The following is a 19,245-nucleotide window of genomic DNA, read 5'->3' as shown; positions in this document are numbered from 1 at the left end:
AAACTGAACTATCGAAATCAAGTGCTTGTATGAAAAACTTCCATTTGTCGAGTTATCTTCACGACATTTGGCACAAACTATTTCTCATAGCTACGATCCAAGCTCCGCACGAATTGTGCAGATCGAACCACTATAATATACAGCTGCCATACAAACTAATCTATCAAAACCAACACAAAGTTGTTTTTATACCCTTTTATGGCTGTAAGGCATACAACTGTTCGTGATATTTGGTTTACAGTGCAAGATGTATTGTCGTGTTTTTGTTGTTTTATAAAAAAAATTTGAATCATATTATATAAATAAGCCCAAAGCTATAACATCAAGGGCATTCTCTATTATACTACTTAACTGAATTATTTACTTTCCATCCAAAAGCCGAAATTATCATTGCATATTCATCAAATCCACTTCCATTCGCAAACGCTGCACGTTCTTCTGCTGTGCCACCGAACTGTGAGCTGCCAAAGCTTTCAGTATAATACTCCTGCAGCACAAGTGTAATAGTGTAATCATATTCCCGCCTAATACACACATACACCCGCCGATGTATGCCTTTGTGTTAGTGGTGCACTGTAGGCATATTTACCGTTCATATTGCCAATTATGAGCAACTGAATTATACAGCAAATTTAACGCAACCGATTGAGCGTTGTGCCCAATAAAATAATCCTTCCTGAGCTGACGGTAAATTACTTTGAATCGCACACAAGCATAATTGAGGCAATAACGGCAGAGAGTCCCACATAGGAATCAATCAATTAAATACGTATAGGAAATATGTAAAAAAGGCTACAGCAGAGAAATTTGTGCGTTCATGTGGAAAAGGTTGCATATGCACAGGCGGTACTTATTGCTGAATACACACAATAACTTTGCCATCAAACCACATAGCCCTAGAATATCAACTTCAACGCCAAATGCACACACTGGCACGCATACAACAACAGCACACACGCATTCATGCAAACTTGTGTCTGCATTCAACTAGGCTTATCTATCTATGCCATCGAAGCCCAAAATATGCATACAAATCATATTTGCTCGGCCACAAGTGCCAACATAAATGATGTGTGGCCAGCATATGAAGCGACAAAGAACAAAAACAAAAAGAAAAGAAAAAAAACACGCAAAAAAGCTAAAGTGTTGCGCCGGCCTTTTTTGCTTTGGTCAAAATGTCATTCATCTCCTCGCTGCTGCTGCCCGCACGGCCCACAAAGCACACCTAAAAGCCGCGCTGCTCCATTTTATGACATTCAATCACTTTGCACGTGCCTGTGCATGTGTGTGTGAGTGTGTGGCGCATATGAATTTGCTGTGAATTGCTGGGCAAATCGAATATAACTTACTTTCGTACAAACGAGTTCAATTCAGCTGTTGCCTCGGCAAAATATTCATAACTTTGTTTTCTACGTCCGCCGACGAATGGAATTGGTTCACTCACTCACGCATGCACGCACGCTTATGTGTTTACACTCGCTTGGCCACTTAGTTACACATATACATATGTACACAAGTGTATTTATTTACACATACACACACAAGCGCATAAGGGTTTTCGTTAGCACTCGAAACTGCCTCGCCTGTGTGCTCGTTCGCATTCAAAGGTACACCCGGGTATTGCACTCATTGTCCAAATAGCAGTCGGGCTAGTCAAATGACACGTCACAAACGCCCAAACGCATGTCCGCCAAGGCGACATACACCCATACACATGCATAAATATGGGCGTACAGTTTTCATTAATAGCACACACACACGCGCGCGCAGCGAGTGCTCGATTCGTATGGAGATAGGCATCGATTCATGCATATGCACACATTCACACCTCATCGACGCAATCGCATATTCAATCATGCCGAAAACTTAATTTTCTCACTGGCACTACATGGCGTATGAGTAATTTTCAATTTACCGCCAATGGAAATGTTGCGCCACCAGCCCACACTGACACACGCACGCACACACCGCAAATGCATACAAACGGACAAACACAGCAATATATGAATTTATTCAAATGCATGTATGGGCTGCACGCTTTTGTTTGTTTGTGTGTGTGTGAGTGTGTGTGAGATGTTGTGGCTGGGCAGATGTGTATGCAGTAAGGCGTCTAGGCGTGCTTTATGCTTTAATATGCACGAAAATCTGTAGAATACATCGTTGTACGCTTACAACTACCCGGTCGTTTATTCGGACATTTTTATGCATGAAACCGAAACTGTGCCAGCGCTATACAGGGTGTGTCAAAGGCTTTAAAATTTAAACGAAGCTATCTATCGAACAACGCTCTAAAACGCAAAATATTTTTTTAACCTCAATAGGGTATATTAAATTTGTCACAAAGTTTGTAACACCCAAAAGAGAACGTCGGAGTCCCAACCAAGTATATTTGGGGTAGTCGAAAAGGTCTTTTCGTATTTCTAATCCAACCTCAACTTTTTTTTTTTTATATGTATAATGAACTTTAATGAACCAAAATATGCAAATATGTACCACTTTGGTCGGCCACTTTTCGCATTATTCCATCAGCGTAAACTTTTTCAGGTTTCTCGGCGAAAAACTGCGACAAGTAATTTTCACAAACTCCTCTTTAAGCTAAAGTTACTCCATGAAGGGAGTTCTGCATTGACCGAAACATATGGTAGTCCGATGTTACAAGGTCAGGGCTATATGGTGGATGCATCAAAACTTCCCAGTCAAGCTCTCCCAGTTTTTGCCGAATCATCAAATATGTGTGTGGTCTAGCATTGTCCTGGTGGAAGACGAAGCCCTTTCTGCTGATCAGTTCTGTCCGTTTTTTCCGAATGCTTGCTTCAATCAGTTGTTGACAGTAAAATGTAGAATCGATCGTTCGACCAGTCTAGAGCAGCTTATAGTAGACAAGTCCTTTTCAATCCCACCAAACCTCTCTAGACGTCAATCCTGGCTTTGCGACCATGTGTTGAGCTTCACAATGCTTGGACCATGATCTTTTTCACACATTAATGTCGTATTCGATCCTCGTTTCGTCTCCTGTTACCATTCGCTTCAGAAATGTTTCGATTCCATTTCGTTTCAGCAAAGAATCACAGATCTTAATTCGGTCCAATCAATACTTCACAGAGAATTCATGTGGTACCCAAACATCGAGCTTCTTTTTGTAGCCGGCCTTTTTTGAAAGGTTCAAAACCATTTGGTGATGTATGCTGAGTTCCTTAGCGATGTTATGGCTGCTTATCTGACGGTCCTGGTCAGTCTTTTCCAGAATATAATTTGACCGCCTTCTTTTCTTTACTACACAAACATTTCAAAATATAGCAAGTTTCTTCATTATTTTCACTCATTTTCGAATTTTTTTTCAACTTCCTCGAATTAATTTTTTTTTTTTTTTTTTGATTATTTTGGTTAAATGAAGCTTAAAGTCTAGCATTTCCAACACCATGTATATGGTATGAGACAATGTGATTGGTAGCACGGGAGATATACGACTGCAACGACATTTATTGACAAAATATGAAAAGGCTTTTTCGACTGCTCAATATACAATATATAGTATAAATAATGAGCGTAACATGCCCTGTTAATTTAATCTTTTTTTTTTAATATTTCCAAAGTTGAAATGAAAGTATAAATCAAAATTTCTATGAGGTTCAAGGCCACGCTCTAATTTTACATTCAAGCGCGTGTGCTGCCACTTTGCAGTAGATTTCTCTGCTAATGTACATATGTAATCTATGTAAACCAATGCCTAATTTAGAAATCCTGCAAGTCATAAGCAGCACGTTTTATAATAAATTTCTGGCGCCTTTCAGCCACATTACTAGTAACCAACGCGAGTACTCGTGCATCATACACCAAGTAGACGTGTGGTACGTGGTAATTCCACTGCGGTGTACTACATTAAGGAAAACGCATTTTCTCACGCCACCTAGCGCACTCACACCTCTTTGGGGAATGCGCGATGAGGCTGTTTTTAGACCCGCAAGCTTTTTGGCTAAGTGTCTGTTGGCTTTGAACGTGGTGGTACATACTATATGTGCTGAATGGAAATAAAGATTTGCGTTTTTTAAGACTTACCACCAAGTTTATACCTGTGCTTTTAAACCTGAAACTTCCCTCGTGCTTCTAGTTGGCTCTCACAGCACTATGCTAGTTAAGTGTATAAAATGGTTTAACAAACTTGATATCCTCATTGCCTTGCCTTTTTGTATAGGACTTTTGTTGTTCGGTGGTTACTAAGCGTCTTTAGGTTTATGTTGAAGACATCGAAACCAACTATAGGGTCGAATATTCTGCAATAGCGCTTAAGCATTCAAAGTTTTCACCGCTTTTATCTCGTTTTGTCTTTAAATCTAATTTTCCTAGCCATCTTTGAAATGATTTTTCGATCAGAACATTTCTACAAACTAAAATACTTGCAAGCTCTTCCGCCCTTGAGTCGACTGATTCTTTATAGCAGATTAAAATGCATTTTTGGTTATTATTTTCTGGTAATGTATTGTTTATTGCCTCCATTTAAATGATAACTGACTCGCTTTTGAAATCTTCTTATAAATTTTTGCCTACCGAGCTTATATACACTTTTTCAATTAACGCCCCAAAAGCTGTGTGCGCCATTAGCTGCTGCTACACCGGCCATGACTTTCTGTGTTCATATTTAGACATTTAACTCTTGGCATTACTTCCGTCACCTTCTGCCTGATCAGGCCTTACGCACTTGTGCTGCGCATTGACTCTTCCATTAGACGTTTCTGGCAATTTTGTACGCACAAACTTTTTTACAAAGGCTATTTTTTGCAGAAAAGTTGTTTTTCACTTTTTATTGAGCAGCTTTTCCAGTGGTATTGTGCCTTCGTAATATCGCATAACTTTTTGTTGTTGTAAAATGAAACTTTCCTACTTTATGTGAAGTCTTCAATTACCGCAGCACAAGCATACACCGATCAGCATAGATTTGCGCAGAGTCAAAGCGCTGCCCTTGCAACTCGGTGCTGATGTGTCCGCTCTGCAGCGCTCATTGCGTCTCTTGCTAGCTGAAAAGTTCATGTTTTCAGCTCCGGCTGCCATTGTACACGCCATTATTCCGTTTCCATTTCGATTTGTTTCAGTTTGTTTCGCATTTGTTTGTTAATAAATTCAATTTTCTTGTGTGTCGCTCGAGGAAATGCCATGCCAGCTCACCAGCTCGCCACCGCGCTCTCCGACACCGACTTTTGTGCACCGTTCGCCCACAAACACTTCTTCTTACTCCATTTATATGCAATTTTGTAATTTTATACAAGCAGTTTTTGGTCGAAGAGAAGGCGGACCCGCTAGGTACAATGTAAGCTTAGACGCTTAGACGCACGGCGTCGCTCCTTTTTCGGCTACGGCCAACCCGAAGCAGCGCCGGCTCGCAAAGACCTGAATAGAATAACAAGCTTTGTGTAGAACATTTATGAGCACCCAGTCAGCACTCAGCAGCTTTTCGCCACACACACTTGCACTTATGTGGCTCTGACTGCTTCTTATGCTAATTTGCTCTCTTTAGTGCGCCGTGCTCGCGCCACCCACTTCGGTTGCCTTCGGTTGTGCCTTTGCATTGCAAATAAATTAGTTTGGATATTTTCAATGCGACAGCTGACAGCAGTTACGTGTCCCACAAACGCAGCAACAACAACTAAATCGAAGCAAAACAGTAAACAATATGAGCCAATACCGCCCTCAACTTCTTCCACGCTCGAGCTTTACTTTGATTGTAGCGCTCAGCAGGCGGCTCCAGCGCTCAATTACACCAACAGCGGACACTTTTCCTGTTTTGTATGTCTCTCTTTCCACTCTCTTTCCTTATTCCCACCTCTGCTGCCGCACTGCGGCCTTCGTTCATCGTGCTGTCAGCCAAAATTGATAAATCGTACAGTTACATGTTCGACTGTGTGTAAACTGTAAAGCGCTCCCATGTCCCTCCCTCCGAGTGCAAATCATCACTGGGTCCAAGCGTGATTTCTGTTCTTGTGCATTTTGCGCTTGGCTTATTGTTTTCTTTCTTTTTTTTCCTCTGTCACAGAGTTATTGAAAACGCTTTTTGTTTGGCTTCTACTTTTGCAGACGTCGCCGCTTTGGTTTGTCGCATTTTTGAAAGACTTTGAAAACAGTTATGTGCGTCAAGGTTAAGGCACTCGGTGCGATCGAACACTGTAATGGCAAGTTTTGCAAATTTTTGGAAGACTAGAAAAAGTTGTTAGCAATTAATCCACAAAGCAAGCCAAGGCCATATTCGCGGAAGCCACAGGAGCTAGAAAGCTTTACATATAGTGGGATCATATATGTAGAATTCAATTAAGCGTTCCTGTTAGGTCCCTTGAGCTAAGTGTATCCTTTAAACAAATTTTCCATCGACTCATCGGTTTAAATTTCCGAGGAAAGCATTTTCCTAAATTAACACCACTTAGACACCACTTAGGCAGTTAAGGACGCCTATCCGAAGAGATGCCTAAAATTCTTAGGTATGGATTAAACATACCGTCGCATATCGGCAAAGCGCTTTGAGACTGCACCTGGTTCTTAAAATATATAACAACGTAGTTATAACCTGAATCTGGCGAAAGCTTGATAGTGGAAAAGAAAGATCAAGATGCTTCAACCTCAGCTCCCTCCATGAAAATTTGACAAACTGCGTCCTCAGAATCTCCAAAAATACTCATATATCCAACTCAAGAATGGGAGGGAATAAAGGAACACCGACTCATTTAAAGTATAGTGATTCTCAGAAATGTCTAACTGTATTTCGTATATTTTCCATAAGATGTTTAATAACTTCAGCTCAGTATTGAGAGCGAACGAAATAGTAAAATATTAAGCAACTACTACTGATATTCGTAGTGCTTTTCTCACACACCGACCAGGGAGATGTGGATCGTGAGAAGTTGCTGAAAGAGAGGCACAATGAGCATTTTTTACGCCACACGGAGAATTTTCTGCAAGGAGCTATCCGCCTATCTTAGCTTTAGGCTGCTGGTCCACGATAGTGTTTTTTCAGACAGAAGTCCCACTAGGTAGCAGTAGACTTAGTGCCTCGAAGTATGGCTTCTCTCCGGAAGATGAACATACACTCCGGCGGCAAAGCGACAAATCTAACGCTGAGCTCGCAAACTATGCGCTGAAACCATATCAAGGAGTGTCTGTCCTCTCTACGAATAGCATTAGCTACTTCATCATCAAATTCGTTTGAGTGCCTGGTCACAGCGGAATTGTTGGCAACTTCAAAGCCGAGGAGCTAGCCAGAAGAGGCACACATGCACGGTTCACATCGGAATGGAACAGAGTTGGATTTCCATTGGCGTTTTGCACTCTAGCACTGGATTGACGACCAGCTCTTGTGCGACTGCTAGATTCTGCTGGTCTACTTGTGGAGCAGAAAGCAAGAGATCTATTGAACTATTTGCCCTGAGCAAAGTTCATCTTGCCACAATCGTAGAAGTTCAAACTCATGCGGTAGGGTACAAAAATCTTGTCAAGCGCCAGTAGTTGTCAAAGTTGTTCGCAGGGGACTGAGGGGGAAATCACACTTTCTCCTCCATTGTCAAGCCTTAGCAAAACGAAGGCCGAAACAAATCGGTAACCTTACCAAAGCTGATATTAGTCACCTCAACCAATTTAGGATTGACTCAAGCCTTTTGTCTATCTGTAAGGGTCTTATAATCCAGTACTTAGGAGTTTTTAGGACTGGAACCAGATCCTGTCCAAGTGAGGTCCCGATCCTCAAAGGCATCCTCTTAACCTTACCCATCCTGTCCGAGTGAGGTCCATTTCAGGATCGAATTGTCGTCTTAACCTAACCTAACTAGGAATATTAGTACAGTTGTCGCTATTTTCTACTCAGCTCATGCACTCTCGGCATATTTAGAGTAATTCTCGAATGATTTCAAAGTATTTCAAAGAATTTACGAGTAAATAACAATTACGCACTTTATTGTCGCCACCAAGTGTTTGGGTAAGATACTAACCGACGCTCGTAGCACTGTTTAAGTTGACTTACCTGCCCAATCTTCGCACCTCCATCGTTCGAATTTTAATGCTGCCACTCATTTGACATTTAAATTATTATTATTTTTTTTTTGTTCAAATTAGTGTCTTCTGCCCCAAAGTAAACGCAGCCAAGCAGTTAGGCAGTCAGTCAATCAGCAGGCGACCACTCAAATACGCCAGCTAATCGGATTCATTAGTGAAAAGTATGCACGAACGGCGCCTGTCGAGGGCAGGAGGCGGTGAAAAGTGAAACGGCGTGCAAGTGGCGGCAACGCTTATTCACGGGCCGTCGTTAAATACAAACTAAATGAGATGCGCGCATTTACGAGTGCATAAAAAATCATCATTAAGTGCAAATGAAGAGCAGCGAAATGTAAATGGAAAGTGCGAATGGAATGGGAAATGGAAAATAGAATATAGAAAACGAACTGCCCGTGTGATAAAACGAAATGAAAGGCAGAAAAAATAAAAAAAAAATCGCGAAATGAAAAGAAAAAATATACGCGAGTGCGACGAGTTGCAAATGAAGTGTAGCGCGGGGGTGCGAGGGTGAGCGCAAATAGCTTAAATGAGTTTTAATCAAAACTTTGCAGTTGCCACGCTGTAAATACGCTGCACAAAAGCCTTGCGAACACACTTACTTGCTTCAATGAACTTCCCGCTCCGCGCACTTTTCGTGTTATCATTCACACTTTTTTCGCTCAAAGCCAACACACACACACACACTCGCCGCTCATTAGTTGCCTGGTCAGCAAGTGCTCAGCACGCTTGTTGTACTTGTTGTTGTTGGTCGCCAGGCGTCAGCTGTTTTCGCTAGCACAACAAGCCGAGCGCCGGTCGAGTGTCACTGCAACTGCTGGCCGCCACAAGCGCACAGGTGTGACCGGCCCCTCCTCCTATCCTTCCACCACAAAGCTCACATCTGCGCTGCGGTCTGGTACCGGGCATTGATAACTAAATGTGGCTCGCGGCTAATAGCCAACGGCGCATAAAGCTCAATTATACGCTGCAATTTTTGTTATTACTTTTCATTTCTTTAATTTGCCTTTTAATATGTGTGGCTTGTTTTTACAACTTTTGCTTTTTTGCCTTTAATGCCACATTATTTTCTCACTGGCAAATGACCCGCGGCGCGTAGCAATGTAATGAAGTTGCTTTCTGCGGCGTCGGCGCTTTTGAAATGTTATTTGATGCGCTTATAACTTTGTGCTAAATAGAGCTCTTTGAAGGTGAGTGAGATTTTCTCACTTTTGTGGCATTCATTTAGGCGGTTGAGAGGAATGAAGTTTGTTAATTTGTAGCATACATTTGTGCGCAATGAGTTTTGCTGAGAATCGACAACTCGCTAGCAAAATTAGTTGAAATTGTTATTATTTAGTGATAATTGCATAAATTTAACTTTGAAAAGCCCGAAGGACGCTCTCTTTCAGGATTTGTCCGGAAAGTAATGGGACGGAGTCGATTTAAAAAAATGTATTGTAACCAATCGTTACAATTCTTTAAAAATTTTCAAACTAGGCTCCTTCTGCGTCGATGCAGCGCTGCCAGCGCCATTTCCAAGCGTTGGAGGGGTCACGGAAGACATTCTGCGGAATAACTTTGAGAGCCGAGGTGCGTGCTGCTTGGATCCTCTCTGTCGTCTCAAAATGCTTGCCTTTCATCGGTCCGGGTGCTGTAGGGCGACTGCAGAAGGCATTGTCCTGTTGCAACTTCCAATCGACTGTGGTGTCTTCTCGGACCCGATTGACCCTTCGTTTGGGTCTCTTGAGCACTGAGGAGACGCCGGCGTATGCCACTTGGAAGATTGCTCCCTTTGTCTCAGGATCATACTCAAAGATCCATGACTCGTCAGTTTGTGATTACGTTATTTCACCTCTGCTCTAACGAACGTTGCATTTGTGACTTGCACCACTCAAAGAAACACGTCGCGCGAAAATGTTTGTCCTGACTCTACATGTTCTAAGAGACAACTGACGGCTAGTTCGTTAACTAGGAACGCCCTCTACCGAACCCAGTCGGTGCGCGCACGCTCCGACGTACAGTTGCGGTGAAAGAACATCAGTCCTTCCCTGACAAGCTCTTTATAAATCTGGGAATAGTTCCCAAATTGAAACCGCTTGTTACTCAGTAAACTTTCAGAAAGTATTGTGGCCACAAACCGCGTTTCAGTTACTTTTGGGCAGCAGATTACTGACCTTCCTACATTAAGCTTGTTTAACTGTTAGGCTTAAACCTTGTTGCGTCGCGAAGCAAACCGACACTTACGCGATAACTTAAAGCACTTAACTCGCTGGGTAAGACCAAATTCCTTCAATTTATATATAGCTGTTAACTAGTGGCGCACGTGTTTTGAAAATATTTCTTGGCGCCTAAATGTAGGCAAGCATATGTAAAGTGTTGCTCCCTGTGGCGCTTGTAAAAACATTTCTCGCACCTTTCGTGGCACTTACTTGCAGCTGCGTGTGTTGCAAATAAAGTTTTGCAACACTATTTACGGCATGCAAAAGTACGCAAGATTTTGCTCTGGTAATTTCTTGCTGTTTCTTACATTGCTGCTTACCTTGCCGCACCCTCATTTTGAGCGCCCGAAATGCTCATAAATGTTGGTGGTTGTCGCAAAAAAAAAGTACAAAAAACGCTGCAAAGACAAGAATGCAAGCAGCATACGATTGCTGGTGGCAAGTTTTGGCGCCTCACGGTATGCAACACAATGCATGAGCAAGTGCGCACGTGTGTGTGCCTTAAACTACGCGTGATACCTTTGGTAACCTTTCTTTTGCAAGCGCCATTCTTTATTTTTTGACTATTTTTTGTGTTACTTTCACATTGCATTTACTTTCTTCAATCTTCAACATTCATTTGTGTTATTATTTTCATTGCTTGTTACTACACTTATGCAAAAGAAAAGAAAAAAAATTGCACCAAAAACTTGTTTTGTCTCCTTTTAAGCTACAAGTTCTCTCATCTTGAGTTTTGCAGTTTTGTTTGCCGCTGCTTTTCATCATACTTCAAGTAATGGTTGCGCAAGTTTTATAAGAAATTTTTATAGGCAATTACCCTGGAAACCACTAACTGGCTTAACTGTGCATACGAAACAAAAATAATAATTTTTAAAATTATTTAATTTTTTTTTAACAATTTTTGAAGTTGTGCGTATGTAATTTTTTTATCAAAAGGTTGTCATTAAAATTGTCGAAAAATATCTGTTCATGCTGTGCTTGTTTAAAACTTACTGTATTTGTAAGTTGCGGCAAAATCACCGAAATCATTTGCATTGCCATATTGTTAAGCAATTATTTTCATGCATGGCCGCGTAGGTGGCTATTAGACTCAGAGAATCCTGGTTCGTAAAACAACGCGTATCTATGTAAGCACTCGGATATCCTCACACACATTGACTGCATACCGGATCGTCTGGATTATGGAGTCGGCAAACCGAACTCTGGCGGCTCCTTCCCTGCCCATTTACCGACGCCCTCAGCAGAAGCTATTTGAAAAAAGATGCGGTAGAAACAACTCCGCACTTTCTTCTTGACTGTCCCGCATTTGGGAGGTCAAGACTTAGACACTTGGGAACGCACACCGTCAGACATCCCACCGAAGTTTTACTTTTTTTTTCAAAATTTAACATGGCAACTCTGACAAAAACTTTACCTTTAATGATGGGTTTTCGCGCGAAATTTAAATTTAAAAATCTTACTAATTTTTGCACACGGTATTATATTCAATTATAATTTTGAAAACGAACTATCTACATATATTATTATTTTTATAGTTTTACACAATTTCCCATGGCAACAATAAGAAAAAAGAAAGAAATTACGTTAAGCTCGGTTACACTGAAGAATACGCTTCATATGCCTTTCCAAAGCAAAGAAGAGTATACAAAGGCTTTTGCCTTTATTTTGATTGGTCCGTTTGTATGGCAGCACATAGCTTGTATAATGGTCTGAAATCGACGGTTTCGACAAATAGGCAGCTTCTTGGTCAGAATATGACGTGTAGAAAATTTCAGAACGTGGGTATACGGACAAACAGCCGAAGCTGGTAAATCGACTAAGCTTGTCATACTCATATATATGTATAGTATGCTTTACAGGGTTTCCGGCGTTAATTTTTTTTTTTTTTTACAAATTAGTTATATATTTGATTTTGGTATTGCCAATGTATACCATTAATTATGTATATTATTTGGGTATTTTCAATGCATTTCATTATATATTTTATTAAAAAAAAAGTTTAATTACACTTAAAACAGAAATGCTAACTGTCATTTCAAAAGTGAGCTAAATTTTTTTCCCGAAAAGAAAATAGGTGGCAACCCTTTCTCAAAAATTTCTATATTTTCTAATTTATTGTATAACTTTCAAATTTTACACTTGTGTTTAGTCTTTATTTATATTATTGTGTATTAAATTCAATTATATTTGCATGTTCATCAAAAATATATATTTATATGCTTGTATAACTTTCATTTTTTGTTTCATTTCCTTATAGCCTAATCGCCTGCAAAAGCCTCGTATGGCGATCATGCGTTCTCGGATATTTAACACCGAGCGCACTCTACACGCTGTGTTAGATATGTGCTGACCGAGCTCAACAGCAAGAAGAAGAAATGTAAACAAATAGTGCTGATCAAATAAAAATAAAGTGCGCGTAATTAAATACGAAATTGTGATTTAGTGCAAATAAAAGTAAAGTTAAAAATAAAAAGTGCAAAAGTGCGTGCAATTGAGTGAAAAGGGTGTTTGTAGTTCAGTGCAAAGTGAGATTTAGTATAAATAATAAAGTAAAATAAATAAAAGGCAATAATCCGTAAATCATGTGTTAGGGCAGAGTGCTATAAAGTGCAAGTGGAAAGTGTGAAAATGTGAAAATATGTCTTGTGTAGTGTTTAGTGTGAAGAGTGTAAAATGTGTGCGTGTGTGTAGTGAAGTGAAGAGTAGAAAGCAGTGAAAATCCATGCAGAAAGTGTCTTGCCGCGGAAGTGGACACTCGGTGGCAGCAGCTTAAGTGGCTGACAGAAGTCGGAAGGCATTTAACATAAGGAATGTCCAAACAAATAAGAATGCGCTGCTGGCAGACACGCTGAGACAGTAAATAATGCAAGGTAAGAATTGTTGGCAGTCACAGTTATTTATATTCGCGCTTTTGTTATCGGCGGCGACCGTATTTATTTGTTTATTTATTTTGTTATAAGCGGGGGAAAACAAAGCAATTGAGTGTGTTTCAAAAGGGTGGCAGGGCAGTGTAAGGAAAGTTGAATAAAAATAAAAAACGAGAACCAAACCAGCGTGTGAAAATGCGAAACAACACAAATATATATGTGAGGGTGTTTATGGGCGGAGCACGAAGCATAAATAGTAAATAAAAATAAAATGAAAGGGAACAAAAAGTGCCGGTTGTGAAAAATTCGCGCGCCACACACAGGAAACACTTGTTTGACTTATGGCAACAGGAAGGATGCAGCCAAAGTGGCAAAAGCACCTGTGCACACATACGCAGATGCTTTCTCCGAGCTGGCGTTGTTGCCGGCACCGCTAACGGGGTGTGTGTGCATACGAAAAAGGGTTAAGCGAAGACATAAAAAATATTCCATGCCAGCAATAACAATAATAAATTACCCGGCTTTGGTGGCATAAGAGCAAAGGACATATTCGCCAACTAAGCGGGTGAGTGCGACAGCAAGGGTGTGAGCGGCTGGAGCGATAGGCCACAGCAGGCAAGCGTTGATGATGATGATAAGGCAATGGTGTGAGAGATGCAAGCGAAATTTGATGGTGTGTGGCGATGAAAAGATGTTATACATTTTGGTAAGCCGTGCCTTTTAGAGTGTGGCGTTGTTGTTGTGACTGCCGCTACCGTAGAAATGCAATATTGTCACCTGCCGGACAACAAAAGCCGGCAACCAAGCTGCTGACACGCTATTTACCTAACTGTGGGTGTAAACAACACCGCGGATTATGGTTTGTGTCAGATGCTACAGCCTGGATAACAATGCGCAAATTGTGTGATGCGGGCGATGGGTAAGCGAAGAGAAATATTTGAGTGCAGCGCTTATTTGAATATATAACAGCAGCTTGAGTTGTAAGACCAACGCTCAGCAGCTAAGAATGCATGCGGGATTATGAAATTTGCTTTTGCGGGAAAAACGAGCAATGCCTCAGCTATTTGTTGTTGTAACGGTAAGAACAAATTGCCACATAATATTACAAGAGGCTGCTAAGTTGGAAGACCTTAGCTCGAAAAAAATCTGGGTCCGTTTCTTAGCTGCTGTGGTTGTTATTATAATGGCTTTCTAAGCAATGTGTGTTGATAGTATGCCTACTATTGTCATCGGCGTCAACTAAAGCGCGTTCCAAGTACGCGCTCTTTCAATAGAATTCGCTGCAGCGGAAAGTGGTGCTAAGTCCTCCGCTTTTCGTTGAAATTTCCTATCGGTTTATTATTGTAATTAAAATAGCATACAAAAATATTATCAAATTCATGTGAAACACTGTCTTTATCTGCATCTTCACTTTCACTTACACTGTCGCAGCTGCTGCCACACTTTGAGACCCTTCGCCCACACTCACTTCAATCACACATTTTCTCTTTCATGCGATGCTTGAAAATAATTGAAAATTAAGGAAAGCGATAAGAAATGTTTAATGCTTTTTGTTTAGTGTGAATAGATGAAGCGTGTGATGGTCTCAGCTACTGTGTAGTAAGCAAATGAGCCACGTTCAGGTGACTATGGGCTAGTATGAGTGTATGTATATGTGTGTGTGCTGGTAATAAAATAAATTGATAGCGCATTAGAAACTAATGCGTTTTCTACATACTATGCGCAAAGTCTTAGCCATAATCTTCTAGAGCGACAGAGAGCTGTGCAGTTGATATGATACGTAATGCAAAAGGCTCCGCTCGCTACGTGATATGGCGGTAGTATTTCAGCGTCGTCTATAAAAAAGCAATAGCAATTGGTGCTCGGTATGAATGCTTACTGTTATTAAGCCTTGAGGTATGCAAACAGATTTTAATAAGGTGGAAGTTTAAGCGTGCTTGCAGTGATTCCACTAGATTATGGTATAATGAATTTAAATAAGATATAGCTTTGATATATAGTCATGCAAATACTGATTTTACCGGAGGGAATTGCTGGGAGAATAACTTTTTATTTGACAACTTATCGAAAAGCAGCACTTAGGTCGCTGAACTTCACGCAAAGTTTTGGCTTTAGTGACAATTGGTTTATTCGAAGGGCTTTAAATAGTTATTTGCCTCTTAATGAGAACTTTTTGAAGACTTTACCAATCCTTGAATAGATTTAAGGCTGTTTTGGCGTGGATGCCTTAACTTCAAAGTGTAAAGAAGGGATGAATTTTTGGAAGATTTCTAAAGTGGTTGCGCCAAGTGGCTGCCGTTAAGAACTCTTTTGAAAGTGTATATAGGCAAAACTTGACTTTTACAAAGTCATTGGCTCTTGTTCAGTCCACAACTAGAGCATCTTCATTTTTCAATAGAGCTTCCACCACATTTGCTAACCTTCCGCTGAAATTTATCTGAAATGTAGATTATGAGGAAGGAAAAAATCCAAATTACATTTCAGCGAATGTAAAAATTTCTATAAACCGGATTTTACGACTAAAAGCCAACTGCTTTCCACAGAAGCAATTTGCGGCACACTTTTCCACAGATTCTCAGAAACTAAACAAGTTATTATACCTTCACCTTGAAACTGTAGGAAAACAAAATTGAACTGCAAATTATTTATTCATATCTACGTACGCTCCCACGCATTTTTACATGTATTTTTCGCTGTAACTTGAAGAGATTTGCATTGAAATGAGATGCGACACCACAAATGCAATAAGTGGAATTCATTTATTTCCCTTGGAGGCGGCAGTAATGTATATAGACGTTTCAGCGCCTAAAAGCAATCTAACACTTTCGCTGTAATAAAATCCGTAACTGTATGCTTGTATATTAAGAAATTCCCACAATCTGTCAGCTGCTTTTAGGCGCTAGTTTTTCCTGCATAGCATAGCATACTTGTAGGCACTCAATTTCATGCGACACCAAGAATCACAAAGCGCACGCAGAAAACGGCAAATGAAAGCAGTCAGTTGTTGTTGTGCGCTCGCTAAAGTGCCGCCAACTCGTTTGCATATGTATGTGTAGAGACAGCACATAGCATATTTATAGCCGCCCGGCCGTTATGATAAATGACGTGAGGGTGTAGTGGTAGAATTCGCGTTAGAGACGCGTGAAATTGGTAACAAGAAATTGTGAGTGTATACAGTTCACGTTTTTTACAGGTGTGTGTGTGTATGTGCCAAAGAAAATGGCTAAATAATGTGCGCTTTGCTTATACACACACTCCCGTGCTTGTATATCCCACAGAAATATGTGCCTGTGTGTGTTTCTCTGCCAATATTCCTGCAAATTTGCGCTTTCTCCTTGTCGCTGCTGTGCGCTGCCTGGCAGGTGGTCTCAACAATTCAAAGCTACACCCCGCACCAACCACATACGCCGCGTGCTGCCTTCACTGCTTGTATACACATGTACTTGTATATGCATATATGCATATGTGAGTGCATGTGTGCGTGCTTGTGAGCTTAGCGCAAAAGAAATGAAATTCAAACGAGTATAGTGAAGTGATTTCTGAAGTTTGGCACTTTTGCTATTTTCTCTGTCAACTGCGCTTGCCGCAAGTGCACCTGTGTGTGTGTGTATGTGTGGTTGGAAGTGTATAACTGCGCAGTTGGAAATCAATTTGGCAGACAGTTACTTTTAGTTTCGCATATGCAAGAGGTAGCGGGCGGCGGCGCTCTTCAAAACGAAAAAAAAAAACAGTGGCTTCACGCACACACTCGCACATCTATACGTTGCTAGCAAACGAGTTGTGTTACACACATCCAAACAGAAATTAATATTCAGTCAAAGTTGCCGCTTTTTTTGTAGCCATTTTTGCGAGCGTGTGTGGGCGCTTTTTGCCCATTAAGTTTCAAAGGCGCATTCGTTGCTCTTACGGCAGCGCGTAAATAAATTAGAAAACACCAAGTGTGGTGGCTTGCGTGCACCGCCAACGTGTGCATTTATCGACGCTTAAAGTGTTGCAAATTTTTTGCACAACAAACACATACTGACAATGTACTTGAAATTGTGCGCTGCAAGCAGCTGCTGCGGCAGTGTAGCAAATTATTTTTCCAATTTTCATTGAATTTTAATTTTCTCTGCTAAAAATTGCACACAAAAATTGCTTGCGTGGCATCTTTTATGGTTGAATTGACGAACAGGCCAGCGTGCCTTGTTTTTCTTTTTATTGTTGTTATGCGAGCTGATGTTGTTGCCGCAATAATTGCTGATGTGTTATGATAATCAAATGTTTAAAGGCATAATTGAAATTGAAAATGCTCACACACTTCCCCGGGCACTTTGGGCTACAGCTACACATAAACGAGTGTAGAGTTGCCAGGCAGTCCTGAAAAACAGAATTTTGTTTTCGGAAATATTTTCATTTTCCAATCGTTTTATACTTTTATCGCATTGTCAAGCCTTCGAGGATGCCTTAGCAATATATTTCACGCTGCTTTTGACGGATTAGTTCCGTATAGAGATCGGCAAATCAAATCTGTGTTTGTTTTCCACCAACTTGACCTTTGATAAGGTCTTCGAAATATAATATAGTCTACCAAAAGTTAGGTTAGATCGTAGGTGTACCGTCTGCCAATCCCACTGGGGGTCCATGGATCCAGCGCTAACACGCAAAAAGACATCGGACAACCGACTCGCTCCCAATCTATTAAACTTGATTTTAGGGCGTCCTCCTTGAACGTGCGCCCATACAAGTCTAATATGGAAAAAGGTTGAAGCTGTTGCTAATGAGGTCATTCACATTAATAACAACCATGTAGTCTATCTAACTTGGTATAAAGAACCCATCTTAGGTAACCAAATCTGGTCAGTTTTGTATATTTTACGCGGATCCATCACTTCCAGCCTTAAATTATATACAATTACTCCCATCGTAAGCCTAACGAACGCATTTCGCAAATATTTCGCAACCTCACTAGTAAGGCTGCCGAAAAGCATATGGCAACCCTGTACGGCATCATGCATATGCTTTGATGAGCGTAAAACCGGCAAGCACCAACTTAAATTGCCAATAAGTGAACTTTAAATGGCCACAGGAGGAGACAGCAATAATGCAAACAAACAGCCAATGACGGACGAAAGCAGAACCAATAAAAATAACAACAACAGCAACACGTAGCAAGCAAAAAGCCACAAGAGGACAACAAAAACAAACCGCAGCGTTGGCAACAACAACGATGACGTCTGCAAGAGATTCAAAAGGCGTTGATGAAGAGAGCGACGATGAAGCAGATAATTATGATGAGGTGGAGCGAGGTGGAGAAAATCGTTGTCGAGAGGAGTGAAGCAGCAATATGTGAAATGCGAAGGCTGCCAAAGCTGGCAGTGCTGCGTGCGTCTTGACTGAAAGAGTTCATGTATATATATGTGTGTGTGTGTGTTTGTGTGGATGAGTGGGCGAAGGCTGCATGCGCAGGAAGTGTGATAATTACGTGTGAATGTCAAACGTGGCTGCAACGCATACACAGCTGCGGTTGACGTCGCCATCAGCAGACACACCAGCACGCGCATCAACATCGGCAGCAGCATAGCGATGCCCACATTTCCGACGCCAGCGCACCTATGTTCGTCATCATCTTTGCCGCCATCAACGTCTGCTCAGCTCAGCTCCGCTCGGACCCAGCACCCAGCTTTGCTCTCCCCGCTCTTTGGCCTGTGGCGCTGGCAGCAATGTTGCAAAAAATTTAATTATGCTCGCTCGCTCGATTTGCAAGAAATGCAATTTTCCACCAAACGCGCTGGCCCGGCCAAGTCAAGACGGGTGGGGTGAGGCCGGCGACAGACTGCGTTGTAGCGCGGCGTGCAGTGCGGCAGAGGTACTCAGCCGCAACCGGCAGAAAATCAATTCGGATTCTCGCCTTTGGCGATGTCTGAACGCGCTACGTAGCCGAGTCATAATCGTGCCTGCCTGCCTGTGAGTGTGTGCGTGTGCGCTGACGACTGTTCACAACATGTCATATGCCAATGTGGCAAGATTACTACATTGATGTGTCCATTTTTTATATTATTCGCACACATGCATACGCATATCAACTCGAACACAGTTCTTCTGCCAAGCTGTTCATTTGTATGTGTGCCTGTGCGACTTCGTTAGCTTGTGCGCCGGTATTTATGTCTATT

The 19,245-nt window shown here is 41.3% G+C and overlaps 1 protein-coding gene across 1 annotated transcript in view; it reads left to right on the top strand.

Annotated features, from left to right (window-relative positions):
* The window catches only part of LOC108978415, a 109,630-nt gene that overhangs the window by 82,091 nt on the left and 8,294 nt on the right, over window positions 1-19,245 (top strand). The window contains exon 7 of the mRNA XM_018948683.1: window positions 12,484-13,096. The gene's annotated coding sequence lies outside the window, so the exon portion shown is untranslated. The remainder of the gene's footprint in view (window positions 1-12,483; window positions 13,097-19,245) is intronic.

Source organism: Bactrocera latifrons, unplaced genomic scaffold (assembly GCF_001853355.1).
Source record: "Bactrocera latifrons isolate USDA-ARS-PBARC rearing strain unplaced genomic scaffold, ASM185335v1 scaffold_121, whole genome shotgun sequence".
Lineage (NCBI taxonomy): Eukaryota > Metazoa > Arthropoda > Insecta > Diptera > Tephritidae > Bactrocera > Bactrocera latifrons.
The sequence above is the reverse complement of the archived record's forward strand: the minus strand, read 5'-3'. Positions and strand labels throughout refer to the sequence as shown.